An 18,666-nucleotide genomic window follows, 5' to 3' on the forward strand; every position below is an offset into this window, starting at 1 on the left:
GGTGTGTTTGTCCTCCCTCAATTGTAGAGTGTCAGCCTCTTAAGCAGAAAGAATTTAACCTTTCCCATTCCCCACTGAGTTATTTCCTCGTGGATGATTATCATTTCAGCTTCCTCCTCAATTGATTATCTGGATGGAACCACTCCTCTTGAGTTATATCCTCACCGGGTCGAGTCTTTGATTGACCGTCTCTTTCTAGCTCTTACCTAGATAGATGCTTTTGGTCCCCTGAGAGTCTATTACCCAGTCACTGGTAATATTCTTCTCAATTTGCAAGTACCTTGCTCTTACCCAATACCCGGTGATAGTAATCTACTCCTCTTGTTTTTCCCAACAGATTTGTCTTGCGTTTCCCCGGTAGTCTATCCTTAATATGTTCATCCTAACTGATGAAGGATATTCTCCCTTTTTGGTTTTCTACCTAGTAAAAAGGTAGTCGTAATCCCTATTTTATTCCCCAGAGGGTTAATCCTTGATATGTTCATCCTAACCGCTGACGGGTTTCCTCCTCTTTGCGGTCTTCTGCCCAATAACCGGTAGTTATAAATCCCGATTTCCCTTACTGAGTCTATCCTTGATATGTTCATCCTAACCGGTGACAGATATTCTCTTTTTGGTTTTCTATCTAGTAACTGATAGATATAATTCCTATTTCTCCCCTCGGAGTCTATCCTTGATATGTTCATCCTAACCGGTGATGGATATTCTCTCTTCGGTATTCTATCTAGTAACTGATGGATGTAATTCCTATTTTTCCCCGGCAGTCTATCCTTGATATGTTCACTCTAACCGGTGACGGATATTCTCTTCCTTTGGTCTTCTGCCCAGTAACCAGGAGTTGTAAATCCTATTTGGTTTTTTCCTAGCACGTTGTTTCTTACCCAGTGACTAGTAATGAGTACACCGTCTTCTTTTCCTCAGCGATTCATCCTTGATATGTTTACCCTAACCGGTAACGGATGCCCTATCTGTCAGATTACGTTATCTCCTTACCCAGTAACCGATAACAGATGATATATTTCTTGTACTTCTGTGTTGAAGTTCATTCTTCCCCGGTTTAGTTTGAGTGTGTATTCCTTCAGTGAAATCGCCATATCCTGTTTGGTTTGAGTATTTCAGTTTTGTTGTGATCTACCCTTTTCACTTGCAGATTTTTTCCTTTATCCCCGACTGATTTCTTCCATTGATTTATTTTCATGGAATCCCTCGTGTCCCCCCAACAGTTTTAAGCCGTAGCCTGGCCTACGCACAACTTTTTGTTCCCCAGAGTCTCTGTCTCCCCAGTGAGTTTTCCTTACGGAATGCATGGTGCTCCTACAGACTTTCAGTCTCTCTGGATTCTTTTCCTTTGTGGCAACATTTTCCCCACAAAGATTATTTTTAATGTTCATATCATATGCATCATGAGGTCTCTTAGGGACCAAAGTTTGTTTCTATGTTGTTATTTAAGTCCATTCTACTAAGTTGATACGAAGATTTTAACCTTTACCTCCTCAGTTAGAATGTTCTTAAATAGGGGCAGCTGTAAGACCCCAATTTTAACCCTAAGATCCCTCATGATATCTCATCATATGCATTGGCATTGGGATCATACCTTGGCATCTTCCTTACCCCTCATTAATTGGGTTTGCATTGGGAGAGATCACCAAGCACATTTGATTGTGTCATACTTCATTTTTCATTATTTACTAACCAAAATACCAAAAATATGTCAATTTATAGTTTGTTGCTTTTGTAGGTAGTATGTATGCTTACATATGCTCTATCAAGCTCATATCTAAGGTTTAAGACCATCAATGCAAGGAGTGCATTCAAGATATGGTTCTCATTAGCTTTAAACATCATATATGGATCCCCATGATCTTCATATATCATTTTGATCAAGAAATCATCAAGAGTTTGGAGTTTGTTTGCCTTGGAAACCCTAATTCATCTGGGTATCTTGTGTGACTTCTTCAACAAGTTTCTTCAACAATTAATCAAATATTTCAAGGGATACTTCACATTTCATCACCTTTATTCATATATGATCCTCCATGAGTCCCAAAGATCAATAGAATGTCAAGTTAGCAAGTTGGTTCATGGTGGTTGACTAGAGGAAGTCAACTGGTCAAAACCGGGGTTCCCTAGACCCTATCTCCTACAATGTTGTCATATGAAAATGATTCCAAAATCAAATTTACTCTAAATTACATTCCAAACAACTTTCATTTTTAAGTATAGAGCTACGTTTGCTTGTAAAGTCATTTTTGATGGTGAAAGATTATAGGTCATTTTTGTCTGAACCCTAGTTTGGAGGTCAACTAACCAAGACCATAACTTGCTCAATTTTTATGATATGAAAGCCATTAAAATTCCATGATCGAATTCAATATGTCAACTTCAACTTTGATGTTTTGAGTAAGTTCAATCAACTTGAAAATGCATGTGCCAAGAGGAAACATTATAGGTCATTTTGGACCAATACCATTGAACAAGTGATTTTCCTCAACTTCTAAAATGCATAACTCCTCCATTCCAAATCCAAATGAGGTCAAATTTTTGACTAAATTTAATAGGTTTGAAAGAGATACAACTTTGATGAAGGAACTTTTCTCATTTGAAGTCCGTAGAAGAAGTTATTCAAGGTGGAAGAAGTGAATATTTGGCTTGGGAATTAGAAAATTTTCAAATATGTTTGATTTCCCAAACTTCCACCTCAAAATTCATCATTATCCAAGCTTCAAATTAAAAAAGTGTTCAACATGAAAGTTGTTCCCCTTGATCTCACCTTTCTAGAAAGTCCAAGATCATCTCATTTAGCCAAAGGATGAAGGACTTGCGCATGAGTGTAAGTTGAAGGGCCATTTGGATGTTTTCCACTCCCACTTTTCATACACGATTGCATGGCCTTCCAACATGAATTCAGCATGACTTTCACTCAATTTTGGATCAGATTACATCACTTGATAGTCTTATACACGTCCATGCAAGCATGCAAAGGAATTACTCAAAATTTGCCAAAATTGGAAGTGTGTGGAAATCAATCTCATGGCCTATAAATAAGATCCTTATTGCTCAGAATTAAGGACCTCATGCCCAAGCTTTGAACCTGCAACCCCAACCCTCACCATTGAAGGATAAGCTTGAAGATTTTCTTTGAAAATAGAGTTTCAATTCTCCATCTGTTTTGAGATTGAAACTCCAAGAGTCCATACCTTTCATTGATCCTAATCACTTCCAACAAGCATCTGAAGCAAGGCCAAGCATAATTGAAAGCAAGATTGTGCCAATCTAAAGCTCCGTTGAAGGTGAATTTTTAGAATTTTCATCTCTTTGATTCTCCCTCAATTCTTCACCATTCTTGTTGATTTTTGCTTGTCTGAAGTCCTATCAATGTAGGCAAGATGATTGAGTTGCTTTGAGGTCAAATCGAAGTAACTCAGTTCATATTTCTCAAAATTCAAATCCCTGTATCTTTTTATATACTTGGAATTGGAGAAAATTGAGGCCGGATTCGTGCTCCTGAGCATTTTTCCTTCAAATTAGTGTATTCACTTTTCATTTTCCATTGAGTTGAGCTTGGACCAGATCGGTGGTGCTCACCGAAGAAGATGACCGAAGCTAGGGCTCCGGTGGTGTGCTGGCTTATCCAGGACCATCCGATCTGAGTCTCGGGTTCTAATCTCACACGTCCATTGTGATTACCATGCTTGCAGTGCAGTTGACTCGTGAAAATATGGAATGCACGCTCCTGGCCATCTGATCTGCCACCTCAATTAATGAGGGAGATCAAATGACCCTTGTTTTTTTTTCCTGATTTTCCATTTAATCCTTTTATTTTGATAAATTCATATTAATTTCATTTTTAATCCAAAAAATATTGGACTTTCACCAAAAAAATTCAAATATTTTCCTCTTTCATTTTCTGAATTAAAATTATTTTTTGGATTAATTTTGATATTTTTCATTATTTAACTGTTTTTGTGCATATTTTTAATTGTTTAAAAATACTTCTGACTTTTTAAAAATTATGAAATTTTTTGTCTAAGGTCCTTTGACCTTATTTGACCTAGGATAAATCTCTTGGCCATTTATTTGGTGTTTTGAAGAGGTTTTAGGTTTTTGATCAAACATAATTTGATTTAAATGCATTTTAATTTGATTTTTAATTAATTAATTGTGTAGAAATTATGTTGAGTCATTTTTATTGACTTGTGAAGTTTGACTATTGGGTATTGGTCAAGGTTGATTTAACTTTTGTTGGATTAAAATCATTGGATTTAGGGGATTGATGAAATGTACATTTCATCTCCCAAAATGAATGAATGATTTTAATTTGATTAAATTCCTCCCATGACCAATTTGTGTTTCTCTCACCTCCCCTCCCTCTTCATCTTCAAACCCATTCTATCTCATCCCTTTTATTGACCAATGAAGTCTCAATATCCTAAGGCTAATTGGTTCATCAATAACTTTGTGTTAGATGAACCAATACAAGTATGGATGAGATTAGGTCCATCCTTGGATTTTTTTTCTTTTTGAGTGTGGTATGTTTTAGGAGTATGGTTCATTATACCATATCTCTAATATGCATTAACACCAAAATTTATATTTCGCAGCCTCAGATAGTTATGACTTCTGCATAAGTCCAATTACGTTTGCTTAACATAGTGCTAAATTTTGACCTAAAGGCATAGCATTCTAGTAAGTGAGATTGTAAGTCTCCCCCGTTTCATGGTATTGTATGGAAACTTGGTTTTTTTTCCTTCTTTTGGAAGACATCTTGGTTCAAGGATCCATGCTTGTGAATAGAGGGCTGAGTGTTCTCTAAAGAATGACTTAATCAATTGAAACGAAAAACACCACTAATATCTAATCAACTAACATTTGACTAACTTCTATTAATCTTGCTTTAATTTTCAAGTTATTTACTTTATGCAATTTAAATTCAAGCCATTTACCATTTCATTTTCCATTTACATATCATTTAACTTATTTATGTTTATGTCATTCTCACTTTTCTCACTTGAGCCATATATTGTGATTGTATATATTTGTTTGTATATTTTGTTTGTGTTTATGGTCTTAGAACCTTAAAATACTTAATAAACAACAAAAAACCATAAAAAAATATTTGTGTGGACTGTTGGATTTGATCTGAGTTTTGGACTTAGAATTAGGCAACATTCCCTATGCAAAAGGACTTGGCCAATGCCAACATTTCTGAGACCAAGTTATTGTGATTTGAGCTTCCATCTGATGCAAGTATAGTGATCCACATGAATTCATCTGTTACATGGTCTTGATGCAAATGTTACTTTGAACCTGTGTCTAATTCCTTATTCTGATCCAATCAAGGAGTATTTCATCTGATATATGGGAAGATTAAGAAGAAGACTGTGAAGTTGCTTGCTTGGACGTGACTATCTTTATTTGATGCCTTTCTCTTCATATTTCTACTTGCTTATTGATATTGCTTGATTTAAAGTCCAAAGGAAAAGTGGGTTTCTATAGGACATTCTTGTCTATTGGATTGCATCTCATTGGTCAGATCTTTTCAACTCTTAACTTTTAAATTTTTTCTTAGCATTAGTCTCTTCATCTCCTCCCATTCTCTTAAATTTCAAAATCTCTCTCCTTTTTCAAAATCTTCTTTGCTTGTGATTTCAAACTTAGACATGTTTTAAATCAGAAACTTTGGCCTTATGCCATGGTATTTTTTAAACTCCTCTTCTTAAATCAAACTTGTAAATAAATCTAATCATATTGACTTAAAATTTCAAAAGACAAAAAGAACTAATACTCATTCAAACTTTTGGGCCTTTTGTGCCTCTTTTAAACTCAATTTTTGATTAAAAAACAATCCACTCATTTTGAAATTGTTACCACGAACTACGAGGTTTTGATCCCTCATTTTTATGTTGGTATGTAAGCACAATTCCGAAGGTCTTGTCAAACATAAAAATATAATTAATGAATTCTTTTCTCATCCCCACACTCTTTTTATTGCAAACATCTTTTATACCAAAAACACATGCACACATAAAAAAAGGCTCCCTAGGAGTACCTAGGACACTTTGGGTGCTAACACCTTCCCTTTGTGTAACCAACCTCCTTACCTGTAATCTCTGGCATTTTATTAGTTTTGATTTGAAAACTTCTTATCTTTGGGTTTTGTTCATACTTTTCCCTTTTCCTTTGGAAACAATAAAAGCGCGGTGTCGACTCTGGTTTTATTGACGTCAAGTTTATCTATAACTTAATGGTCATGAATTTACCACTACAGCAACCAAATTCGGGTTCGGGAGTCGGTTATGCGAGAGGAATATATTAACACCTCTCACGTCTGTGTTACTCGACGGGAACCATTTTGTTAGCTTTGCGAATAAGAGTGTTAACTTTCGTTTATTTGTTTTCTTCATGTTATTAAAAGTTTGAAAATAGAAAATGACTAAAAATAAGTTTTTTATTAGGGTGTCTGACGAGACGTTGAATCTCACTCCTATGTATCCCCAAGTGCGATTGGAAACTCAAGTCTACGTAGTTTTGGGTAACAAATATTTTTGTGTGAGTCGATTTTAGAGAAGGATGCTTAGTTCACATTCGACCGAAAAATATTGCTTGCTACCTAAAACATGGATAAGTGAACATTAACATCGCGTTAGAATAGAAAACATAATCTGGAACCTCACATATTTATGTTCTCATCACATTCAAGCGGAAGGCGCTCTTACTTATTGCACATGGTATGAACAAAGCTTTATTTGCATCGTCTCGAAATGGATGAAACATCATCCGCTTATGAAAAGGTTTTGATATCGCACTAAGGTAGAAAAGGTAGTTTTATTGGTTGAGTTACTTTTAGGTGGATGCCGGGTATTCTAACAGCGAGCTCTACAATCAGTATCTAAATACTCAGGGGAAAAAGAGGCATACACCAAATTAATACCTTTTTAACCAAATTTATTATGAAAGTGTGAGGCGAATTGAGTCATGGTTTCTTAACAGAAGATGAGTATTCGAACAACGAGGTCCACATCCAGTATCCAAATACTCGGGGAAGAAAGAGGCCTACACCCAATTAATCATTTTTCATCTATGAAAGAACAGACTGAAATTCGGTTAATTATTGTATTTTAGTATGGAAGACGAGTATTCGAACAGCGAGTTCTATAGTCAGTATCCAAATACTCTAGGAAAAAAGAGGCATATGCCTAATTAGTCCTTTTTCATCTGGTTTATTTGAGAAAATGATTTTTGGTTTAAATTTAAAAGTAATTTATTTAATTATGAAAATGTGACAAGCACTTGAACAACAGGCTCTACAACCAATATTTGAATACTCGAGAAAGAAAGAGGCATACGCCCAATTAATCTTTTTTTACTTAATTTTATTGTAAAAAGAATTTGAATCTAATTAAATCATAACGAAGAATAACAAAAAGTAAAGTAAGGATGCGAATTTAGTTAACGTACGCAAAGGTAAAACATGAAGATGTAAAGTGAGTTAGCGTACAAATTGTAACGCGGTGATGCAAATTATAATGTGAGGTCATGAACTCTAACGTGAGGTCGTGAATTCTAACACGAGATCACGAGTTTTAATGCAAGGTCGTGAATTCTAACGTGAGGTCACGAATTCTAACGACGGGGCGCAGATTCTAACGCAACAAAAGTTAATATGCAAAGTATAATGCAAGGTCACGAATTCTAACGTGAGGTCGCGAATTCTAATGCAAGGTCACGAGTTGTAATGCAAGGGCACAAATTCTAAAGCAAGAGCATGAATTCTAACGTGAGGTCACAAATTCTAATGCAAGTTCGCGAATTATAACGCGGGGGTGCAAACTTTACTGCGAGGTCACGAACGGGGGTGTGAATTCTAAAGCAATAAAATTTAATGCGTGAATTATGGTAGAGAATTCTAACGCAAAGTCGTGATTTGTAACGCGAGGGCACAAATTTTAACGCAAGAGCGCAAATTGTAACGCGGGGTCACGAATTCTAACGCAAGGTCGCAAATTGTAACGCGAGGCCATAACTTTATGCCAAAAATCATACAAAAGGCAACATCGCACACACACATGCAACGAAACGACAAGAAAATCAAAATGTATACAAAAATCATAAACATAACACACTCATCATAATTGAATCGAAAAGTAAACAAGCGTGCACATGTTAAATTAGCATAACGCGAAGACGTGAATTGAGTTCACATAATGCGGGGACGTTTAATTCAAAGTTGTTGACACATAATTTAAATCTAATTTAAACACGATGAAATCGAGAGGTTGCATGCCAACACAAATAGAACAACAAACTGCTAGCACAAAGTGCGACCATCGCAATCAAAACGAAATAAAAACAACGCATAATGTAACATATCATATCATAACTAAAAGTAACATCACATGACAAAAAAAAAAAAGAAATAGCGAGAGCAACCATGAATTGACGCTATGTCGAACTAACAATAATATATACATATTCAATTTAAAAGAGACCACAAAAAAATTGAAATGTCGTAGATAAACAAAATAAAATCAGCCAGCGAAATTCTAATGCAAAACATGCTCATCACAGTCAAAACAAAATGCTCGTAACGCAATATTGACAACCAGAACCAAACCGAAAACACGTATTGCATTTGGAACCAATTAAATTACAAAGAAAACAAAATCATAAGCACAATATAATACAAGTAATCTTATAACATTACATAGTCTTTACATAATCAAAAATAGTCCAACAAAAGCCATATCAAAAATAACCAAATGCAATCGATCGAAATATAAACACACAGAGCAGCAGATCGTAATAAATCACAAAAGAGAACACAATTTGAATAATTACTGACCGAGTAGATGTAGTGTTGTAAAGGTGCGTGAATTAGTCATATCAAAAATTGGATCTGCTTTTGAGTATCATTTATGACATGGAACACAATGAAGTCAAATGTATATTGCTTCTGGTGTCGAGGACGAGAGTGATTGTTGTGTTAGAATCCAGTTGGTGTTTGTTGCATGGTGGACGAAGATGATGGTTTGAGTTGGTTTCAAGGTGGTTATGAGTGATGTAATTGAAAAATGAGATGAAGGTGGAATATAGTTTGTAAGGGAGAGTAGGGCGACGTTGGCGAAATGTTAAGGATGATGAAAAAGGAAGGTGGTCGACAATGGTTTTATGGAGGAGGATGGTCGGAGCAGGGAGAGAAAGTAGGATGAAGATGGAGGTTAAATGAATTTTGACGAAGGGGATTTAGTGGTTGTGTGGTTGTGGTGTCGTTAGTGTGAGGTTGACCTATTTTTTTGAAGGAGGCGGGGCGGATGAGATGTTAGAGTTGAGGGATTTGCGATCGAAGAAGAAGAAAAAAAGCTACTTCTATTTTTCTTTATTTTTATTACTTCTATCTCTTTTTGTTTTTTTTAATTGACTGAAATAGAGGATCAGATCTTGAGAGAAAGAAACGTTAGCTCACGTGAAAAAAGAAAGCTCTTTTTTTCAGCCTTTTTTTTAAATTGCTTTCTATTTTTCTATTTTGTGATAAGAAAGTGGCTAGCGGCTGATGGTCCTCTTTGGCAATGCCAATAGTTAAGCTTATATATCCTATAAGTACGGTTTTAAATTTATCTTAATGCCCACTTTGCCTTTGGTTATTTATTTTACTCTTATTTATTTTTCTATTTATTTACTCTGATTAAATAATGAATACAAACAAACTCCAACAAATAAAAATAGAATGTGTGAACATGCATAAAAATGAATGCACTAAAATAATTTAAACACAATATATTTTAGTAAAACAGACAATTGCAGATCAAATCTTGCAGTTAAAAATACCCTGATGAGAAGGCTCAAAGTGATCAAAATGCGACCGCACTCGGATACCAAAATAAACTACGAGTAATGTAGTTCAGTAAAAGAGACAATGGCTAGCTAAAACTTAAAAATTCCCGACCCTTAATTTTACGCACGATTGAAAATTGCTTCAATCGGTTAGTCTACAAAATCGAAATTTTATTCTAGTTGATTTTTTTTTGGAATTACGCTTAAAGAAATGTATGTATTGATATGAAGATGATGCAAATGTCTTGATGAATGAATGGAATGACAAAAGGGGCAAAATTTATGGTGTGATAGTTGCTCCTTCTTTAATTATCTTCGATAGAGAATATGAAGAGTGATAATCTCCATATAATCGCGGAGGGAGATAGTTAAATACTAAAGTACCCAAATTTTATCCCTTGATGCAATGAGATGACCTATTATGTTATGAGTTTACGGAGGATTTTTCTTCTCAGGGATACAAAATGTAAAGCAAACTCTTTAGGGATTGTCGAGATGACACATAACAAAAATGAAAAGTTCATGCTTCTCATGAAATGAAAGAAGGTAAGTTATGGATTCTCACGTAACAAAAGTGAAAGCTTTTGACTTCTCATAGAACAAAACTAACAAGTTACAGATTCTCACGTAACAAAAGTGAAAGGTTTTGGCTTCTCATAGAACGAAAAAAAAAATAAGTTATGGATTCTCACGTAACAAAACTTAAAGGTTTTGTCTTCTCATAGAACAAAAAAAAAGGTATTTGGAAATCCTTGTAACAAAATGGTAAGTTTTGGAAATCTTCTAGAAAGAAAGTAAACATTCGGAAATACATTGGACAAAAGGGAAAAATGTTCTAGAAATACATCGAACAAAAGGGTTTTTTTTTTGAAAATACACAAGAATAAAAGACATATCCTGAAACACATCAAATAGGAAGCAAAACATTCTTGAAATACATCAAAACAAAATGACACATCTGGAAATTCAGCGGATAAAATAAGCTTCTGAATTTTGTTGGACAAGAAATTATCCTAGGGGTGTGAATGACTTCATTGGGGAAGACTTCAGTTTGATGACCGACACCAATGGTGATTGGGTTACTGAAAAGTCCTCGGGATTGGCACCGAAGAAGAGAAATTGGGCCTCCTTGAGAGTGGTTCCTGAATCCTGATTTATGTTGTGGATTAATTCGGCCTTCCATGGACGGTCACAAAATCCGGGTTTATGCAATGCACATGTGCTTTATGGTGATGCATGAAATGTAATGCATGGCCAATGCATATGATGGATTAATGGATGTGTGTGCCAATGAAATTTAGACTTTGAAGTTGAAACTACCAAATGAGAACTGGATTCGAAATGGAGATCGTAAGACGAGTGTTGGAATTTGAAATTTGACTACTAGATAGGAACTGGTTTTAAAATAGGCTACCATATGGACACTGGTTTTAAAATAGGCTAACTTGCGGGAACTGGTGAAAAAGATTAAGATGTCAGACGAGAACTAACTTTAAAATAGGCTAACTTACGGGAACTGGTGAACATAATTAAGTTTCCAGATAGGAAATGGATTTTTAAATAAGCTACTAGATGAGATCTGGTTTTAAAATAGGCTATCAGACGGAAACTGGTGAAAAATTGTTGGACAGGAACTAACTTTACGACAGACTATTGTGAGTGCATATTCTGATTAAGTTATGTTATGAGTGTTTTGTATGAAGTCAAAACTAGGATTCTTTAGTGTTTATGTACATTGGACGATACCTTCTTATTCTCTATGTGCATCTTAGTAGTAGAAAGCATACAAGTTATTAGGAACATCTTTGAAAAGGTCTCATGCATTAAAAATACATGAAAAACCAAGTTTTATAAAAATTTGTTGGTCAGGTCGACACATGCATATGATAGGCCGACACATACATAAACAGGTCGGCCTATAGTAAAATTGTTCGGCTATATGTTGACACATCCGTGCTACAGTTCTGCACGTATACTGTGGTATTAAAGCATGTAGCTACTGTTTTCATGTGTTAACTCCACAGGTTGACACATAGGAGGCACACGACATTGATAGGTTGACACATAGAAGGCAAATGCATAGGTAGGCCTGTTGAAGATCATCTTAGTAGTAAGAATCATACAAGTCATTAGGAACATCTTTGAAAAGGTCTCATGCATTAAACGTGCATGAAAAATCAAGTTTTATGAATATCTATTGGTCAGGTCGACACATGCATATGATAGGTCTACACATACGTAAACAAGTCGGCCTATAGTAAAATTATTCAGGTTATAGGTCTACACATATGTGCTACAGTTAGGCACGTATACTCCAATATTAAAGTGTGTCGCTACTGTTTTCATGTGTTGATTCCACAGGTCGACACATAGGAGGCACATGACATTGATAGGTCGACACATGACCTTCAACAGGTCGACTTATGCATCGTATAGGTCGACACATGACTTCAACAGGTCCACCTATACGATGATTTTTGTGTGTGCATGTGTTCATGTTTTCTCAAAGTTAATTGCATTCTTTTTTTCTCTCATTCCCATATGCATCTAAATACTTTATACATGCATCATTCTCTAGTAAGGTTTATAGAGTGATTAAAACCTACATGAATCCAATATTTTAATGCATCTCATCATCTTCAATTAGATATATTCATACATGCAATCAAACTACACATAACCATTTTTTGATTGGATACCATCTTGATTAAGATTGATAACGTCCAATTAGGTTAGTTATACAGAGAATATTGAGTTGTGATCTTTGAGGGATTCAAATAAGAAAACCGAGTTAGGGTTTCCCTTTAAGATCTTTAAGGTTTGAAGGTTTTTGACAAGATTGTGCAATTCATATCCGATCGAGTTAATGCCTTGAGACTATGTGTGTCGGCAAGAGAGTAGTGTGATACGACGGATTATGTTGACAAATCTTGGGTTTAACAAGTGTGCGCTTGGGATTAATTCAGCCAGGTGAAAGCCTTGATACAAGGACTTCATGCAAGTAAGTATCAATAATAGGTGAATTGGAGCGACATTGTTGGTGACTTCATCAAACCTTGGTCAAGGTTTTTGGAGGTGCTAGAGTCAAGAACAAACTTAGGGTTTGAGGGATTTGATTTCTCATCTCTCGTATACATGCATTTGCAAAGTAATATTTATTATATTAATATCTCAATTCGAATTCTAATTGAGGGCAGGCATACCCATAGTGAGGTTGATTGGGGAACTTCTTAAACAAATTCGTGTATACTCTCTCTCTCTCTCTCTCTTTATTATTCAGTTAGAATTTTTTTGATTACTTTGATCTCTTGGTCAACATTGTTTGGATAATAATCGCATACCATTTGGTAGTGATTGGATTTCTAAGAACTATAAACACTATATTAATATCCAAACTTTGTTGATTGCACACCAAGTGTTTGATAAATTGTTTCAACTAGCTTTTTGTGTGTTATTATCATTGGAGGTAAACCTTTACTATAGTAGAGTATTCAATTTAGAGTTTGACTTGCTGTTAATCAACTTGTGGATTATTATCATATCATTGACACTCTTACTCATATCCGGGCTTTTCAATAGTAGATTTGGTTAGACGCTTTTTGATCTGAGAAATATTTGAAACTTGCTTCCGCGCTATAAATTTTTCTAAGTCAACTTTTCTAATAAAATTTTAACTTGAGATATATTCACCCCCTCTAGATATAGGCCTATCATCTAACAAGTGGTATCACGAGCTCCGGTTGTTTTCGGTCTTAAGATTTGCTTATTAGGTAATGGCTACTGAACCTAAAGGGGCATATAATAGAGCACCTATTTTCACTAGTGAAAATTATGGCTATTGGAAAGCTTGTATGCGTATCCATATCAAATCCATTGATAAGGGTGTATGGGACATCATCGCTAATGGTCCTAATGAAATTACAATGATTAACGGTGAAGGCGTAATCGTGCCAAAACCCGAAAATCAATGGAATGATAATGATAGAAAGTTATGGTCTCATGATTGGAAAGCACAAAATATTCGCATATCCGCATTAGGTGTTGATGAGTATTATATGTCTCTCATTGTGAAACCGCCAAAGCTATGTGGGGTGCATTAGAAGTTTCTCGTGAGGGAACTAATGAAGTCAAACAAGCTAGGATCAACATATTGAATCAAGAGTTTAAACTCTTTCGTATGAAGCATGGTGAAACCATTACCGACATGCAAAAGAGATTCACACATCTTATTAGTAGATTGAATGCTCTAGGTAATCTTATCTCTAATGATATTTCTACTAATAAGGTTTTAAAATGTCTTAATAGGGAATGGCAACCCAAGGTCACCTCTATCAAAGAGGCGAATGATCTTAAAGCACTTAATCTTACTACTTTTTTTTGGAAAATTGGAAGAAAATGAGCAAGAACTCACTTGCTTGGAAAAACATGAAAAAGACTACGAAAAGATTATGAAGAAAGAGAAAGGTAAATACAAAGTGGAAGAGAAGAAATCCATTACTCTAAAGACTTCTAGTTTCAAGTCCTCAAAGAATGAGCCTAGTGAGTAAGAAGAAAGGGATGGCAAGATCTCCGATGATGATGATGTTGGTTTATTTGTCAAGAGATACCAAAGGTATATTCAGAAGAAAAAGGTTAAGCACTCCGAAGGAAACTTAGCCAAATTTAGAAGGGAGTCCAAGTCTTCAAAAGATGGTGAGAATAGGAAAGGTAAACTTAGAAGCTCTTGTTATAATTATGGTGAAATTGGTCATTATAGACCATAATGTCCCATGATTAAGAAAGAAAAAGAAAGAGGGCATCACAAGAAGCCTAGTAAATCTTGAAGAGCTTATGTAGCTTGTGAGAGTACAAGTGATTCTTCAAGCGGTGAAAGCTCCACTTCTAGTGTAGAATCGGTCCGAATTTGTCTTATGGCTAATGGAAGGAAGAAGAAACGTGTAAGTCCTTCTAAACTTGAGATTACTAGTGATTTATCTTATTCTCAATTACAAGGCGCTTTTGATAATCTTCACAGAGAAGCATTAAATGCTTTTAAGAAACTAGCTTCACATGAAAAGATATTTTTTCAATTAGAAGCTAAAGTGTTAGAATCTGAAAGGAAGTTAGAAGCTATTAAAAGATCCATGATATATAATCAAAGTTACAATAATGAAAGTGAAGAACCTTCTAGATTTTGTTTTGAATCTTGTCACAATTGACAAAAATAGATAAGTGCTCTTCAAGTCAAATTAGACAAAGCTTTACAACCTAAGAATGCATTTTCTATTGATCCTTCTAAGTATGAAAGGTCTTTGAAACATTCATACAAAAAGCATAATTTTTTTAAAAAGGATTCAAATGATAAAAGCATATCTCATCCTAATCTATCTTGTCATTATTGTTTCAAAAAATGTCATACTATTGAAAAGTGCAAATTTAGGAAGATGCTAGTTCCTAAAGGAGCCTCTCAATGGTTTCCCAAATACAACCTTGATTTCACTCACTTCCAAGGAACCAATGAAAATTGGGTACCTATTTCCTTTGTTTAATTCTACAAGTTAAATGTCTTGAATCTACCGAAAATATTTGGTATCTTGATAGTGGATGTTCAAGGCATATGACGGGTGACATATCACTTTTCATTGACTTTGTGCCAAAGAAAATAGGGGTTCGTCACTTATGGAGATAATAACAAAGGAGTTATTCTTGGAAAATATAGTGTAGGTAATCCCTCATCTACTACTATCTCTGATGTAATGCTTGTTGATAGTCTTAAACACAACCTTCTTAGCATTAGCCAACTTTGTGAAAAGGGTTTTAAAGTCACTTTCACTAATACTTGATGTTTATTTGAGCATAATGAGAAAAAGGATTGTGTGTTTAAGGGCTTGAGAGTCAATAATACTTATATTCTAAATCTAGATGATGTATCCTTGGTTGGTACTAAGTGCCTTGCTACCATGAGTGAAAACTATTGGTTGTGGCATAAGCGATTAGCTCATATTAACTTTGATTTGCTAAACAAGGTAACCTCAAAGGATCTAGTAATTGGTCTTCCTAAAATTAAGTTCACAAAAGACCACCTATGTTAAGCATGTCAAATGGGGAAGCAAATGGAGGTTTCTTTTAAATCGAAAAATGTTGTTTCAACATCTAGACCTATTGAACTTCTTCATATGGACCTCTTTGGTTCTTCTAGGACCAAACGCTTAGGTGGAAACCATTATGGCTTTGTTATAATTGATGATTATTTTAGATTTTGTTGGGTTATATTTTAGTCTAATAAAAGTGAGACCTAACCTACTTTCAAACAATTTGCTAGATTATTCCAAAATAAAATGAACTTGAAAATCGGTTCCATCCGAAGTGATCATGGAGGAAAGTTTGAAAATATTATTTTTGAAAAATATTGTGAAAAACGTGGTATTGATCATAACTTCTAGGCTCCTAGAACTCCACAACAAAATGGGGTTGTGGAGCATAAAAACCGAGTTTTAGAGGAGTTAGTGAGGACAATGCTTAATGAAGGTAATTTACTAAAGTACTTCAGGGTCGATGTTATTAGAACGACGTGTTATGTTTTGAATAGGATTTTGATACGTCCTATTCTAAACAAACCCCTTATGAATTACTTAGAGGTGGAAAACCATTGTTTCTCACCTCCATGTCTTTAGATGTAAATGCTTTATTTTGAATAATGGAAAGGATAATCTAGGTATATTTGATGTTAAATCCGATAAGAGTATCTTCCTCGGATACTCACAATCTAATAAGGCATATAGGGTCTATAACAAAAGGCTACTTATTGTTGAGGAGTCCGTTCATGTTTCTTTTGATGAGTCTTTTCCAAAAAATTATTGGGAAAGGTGTGAATTTTCACGGTATATGTGTGTCTTCATATGATATTCTCAATGAAGATGATGAAGGGATTGATCAACCTCAAACGGATGAAAATGAGAAAGTAGAAGATGATGATCACGAAGAGGAAAAGGCGGAGAGTGCGGCTGTAGTGGATAACCTTCCTTTGACTTGAATAACATCAAAAGATCACCCTATTGATAATATTCTTAGTGAATTTCTAAATGGTTACATTAATGAAGAGGTGTATGTTGCTCAACCTCCCGGTTTTGAAAACCACGAGTATCCCAATCATGTTTTCAAATTAAAACATACTTTTTATGGTCTCAAAGAAGCACCTAGGGCTTGGTATGAGAGACTAAGCAAGCTTTTTATTAATCAAGGGTACTTAAGGGGAAATATTGACACTACTCTTTTTATTAAGCGCCATGGAAATGATACTTTTCTTGTACAAGTATATGTTAATAAAAAAAATGGATCTACTAATATGCAACTTGTCAAAGAGTTTTCTAAGTTTATGCAGGGAGAGTTTGAAATGAGCCTCATGGGAGAGTTAAATTACTTCTTAGGTCATGAAAGCAAACAACTAAATGAAGGTACATTTGTTTGTCAAACCAAGTATTGCAAGGACTTGCTAAAGATATTTGGAATGGTTGATGCAAAGTCGATTGACACTCTGATGGCTACAAACGATAACTTGGAAGAAAAGGAAAATGGTAAGGATATGGAAGTAAAGAAATATCGGGGTATGATCAGTTTTCTTCTATATCTCAGTGCAGTTAGGCCAGATATCATGTTTAGTGTTTGTATGTGCGCCTGATATCAATCGACTCTTAAGGAATCTCATCTCAAAGCTGTCAAATGCATTTTTAGGTATCTTCATGGTACTTTAAATTATGGGCTTTGGTATTCCAAAGGGAGTGATTGCAGCTTAGTTGGTTACACCAATTCCGATTTTTCCGGTTGTAAATCGGATAGGAAACGTACTAGTAGGACTTGTCACATATTTTTAAATTCCTTAGTCAGTTGGCAGAGCAAGAAATAAGTTACAGTTGCATTGTCAACTGCCGAGGTGGAATACGTTGCGACCGGTAGTTGTTGTGCTCAAATTTTGTGTCTTAAACAATAATTACTTGATTTTGATATAAAACTAAGTCGTATTCCAATTATGTGTGACAACACTAGTGCGATTAACCTAACTAAGAATCTGGTATTACATTCTCGTACTAAGCATATTGAGATTCATCATAATTTCCTACGTGATCATGTTGAGAAAGGCGACGTTGTTTTTTAGCATGTTGATAGTAAAAATCAACCTGCCGATATTTTTACAAAACCACTTGCGACCGAACCCTTCTTTAACATTCGACGGGAATTAGGGATTATTGACATCTCAACACTTGCTTAAATTTTATGTTAATGCACTTTGAATATACCTTGTCCATCTAACCTTCCTTAAAAGGCATACTTCATAAGAGTGCATTCCTCATCATTTCGCAAGCAAGGTACTATTGTTTCATTTTCCATTTTTGTGTAAGCTTTTCCTTTTGCATGTTGTTTACGGTCCATATAGTTGATGTTCTTGGTGTATAAGATAGTTCATGTATGTACACTTCCAAAAATGTCTAATTTATGTATATCAATTTATATACTTATAGTGACTTTATGCTATCTTCATTTTATTTGAAATATAGTGATTGGTGCATCAGTTTATTATTTATTTTCTCATGAATTGTGATTGAACGTGTTACATTGTTAACAATATTCTTAATTGTGTGTATTTGTTATGTTTTCATCTCTGTTTTTGGTTTGTGTGGTGGTACTTCGTTTATCGCCTTGCTATAGCACATGCATGTGCAACATTTCGGAAGCACGAAAGGCATATGTCACATAATTGTGTCGCTTTTTAACATATCAAGTATTTTATGTTCACTTTGTATCCTTCATTGTGCATACTTGTGTTTTGTTTATTGTTTTTAAGCTCTTGATGTAGCAATT

The sequence above is a fragment of the Lathyrus oleraceus genome, chromosome 6 (genome assembly GCF_024323335.1).
Source record: "Lathyrus oleraceus cultivar Zhongwan6 chromosome 6, CAAS_Psat_ZW6_1.0, whole genome shotgun sequence".
Taxonomy (NCBI): Eukaryota; Viridiplantae; Streptophyta; class Magnoliopsida; order Fabales; family Fabaceae; genus Lathyrus; species Lathyrus oleraceus.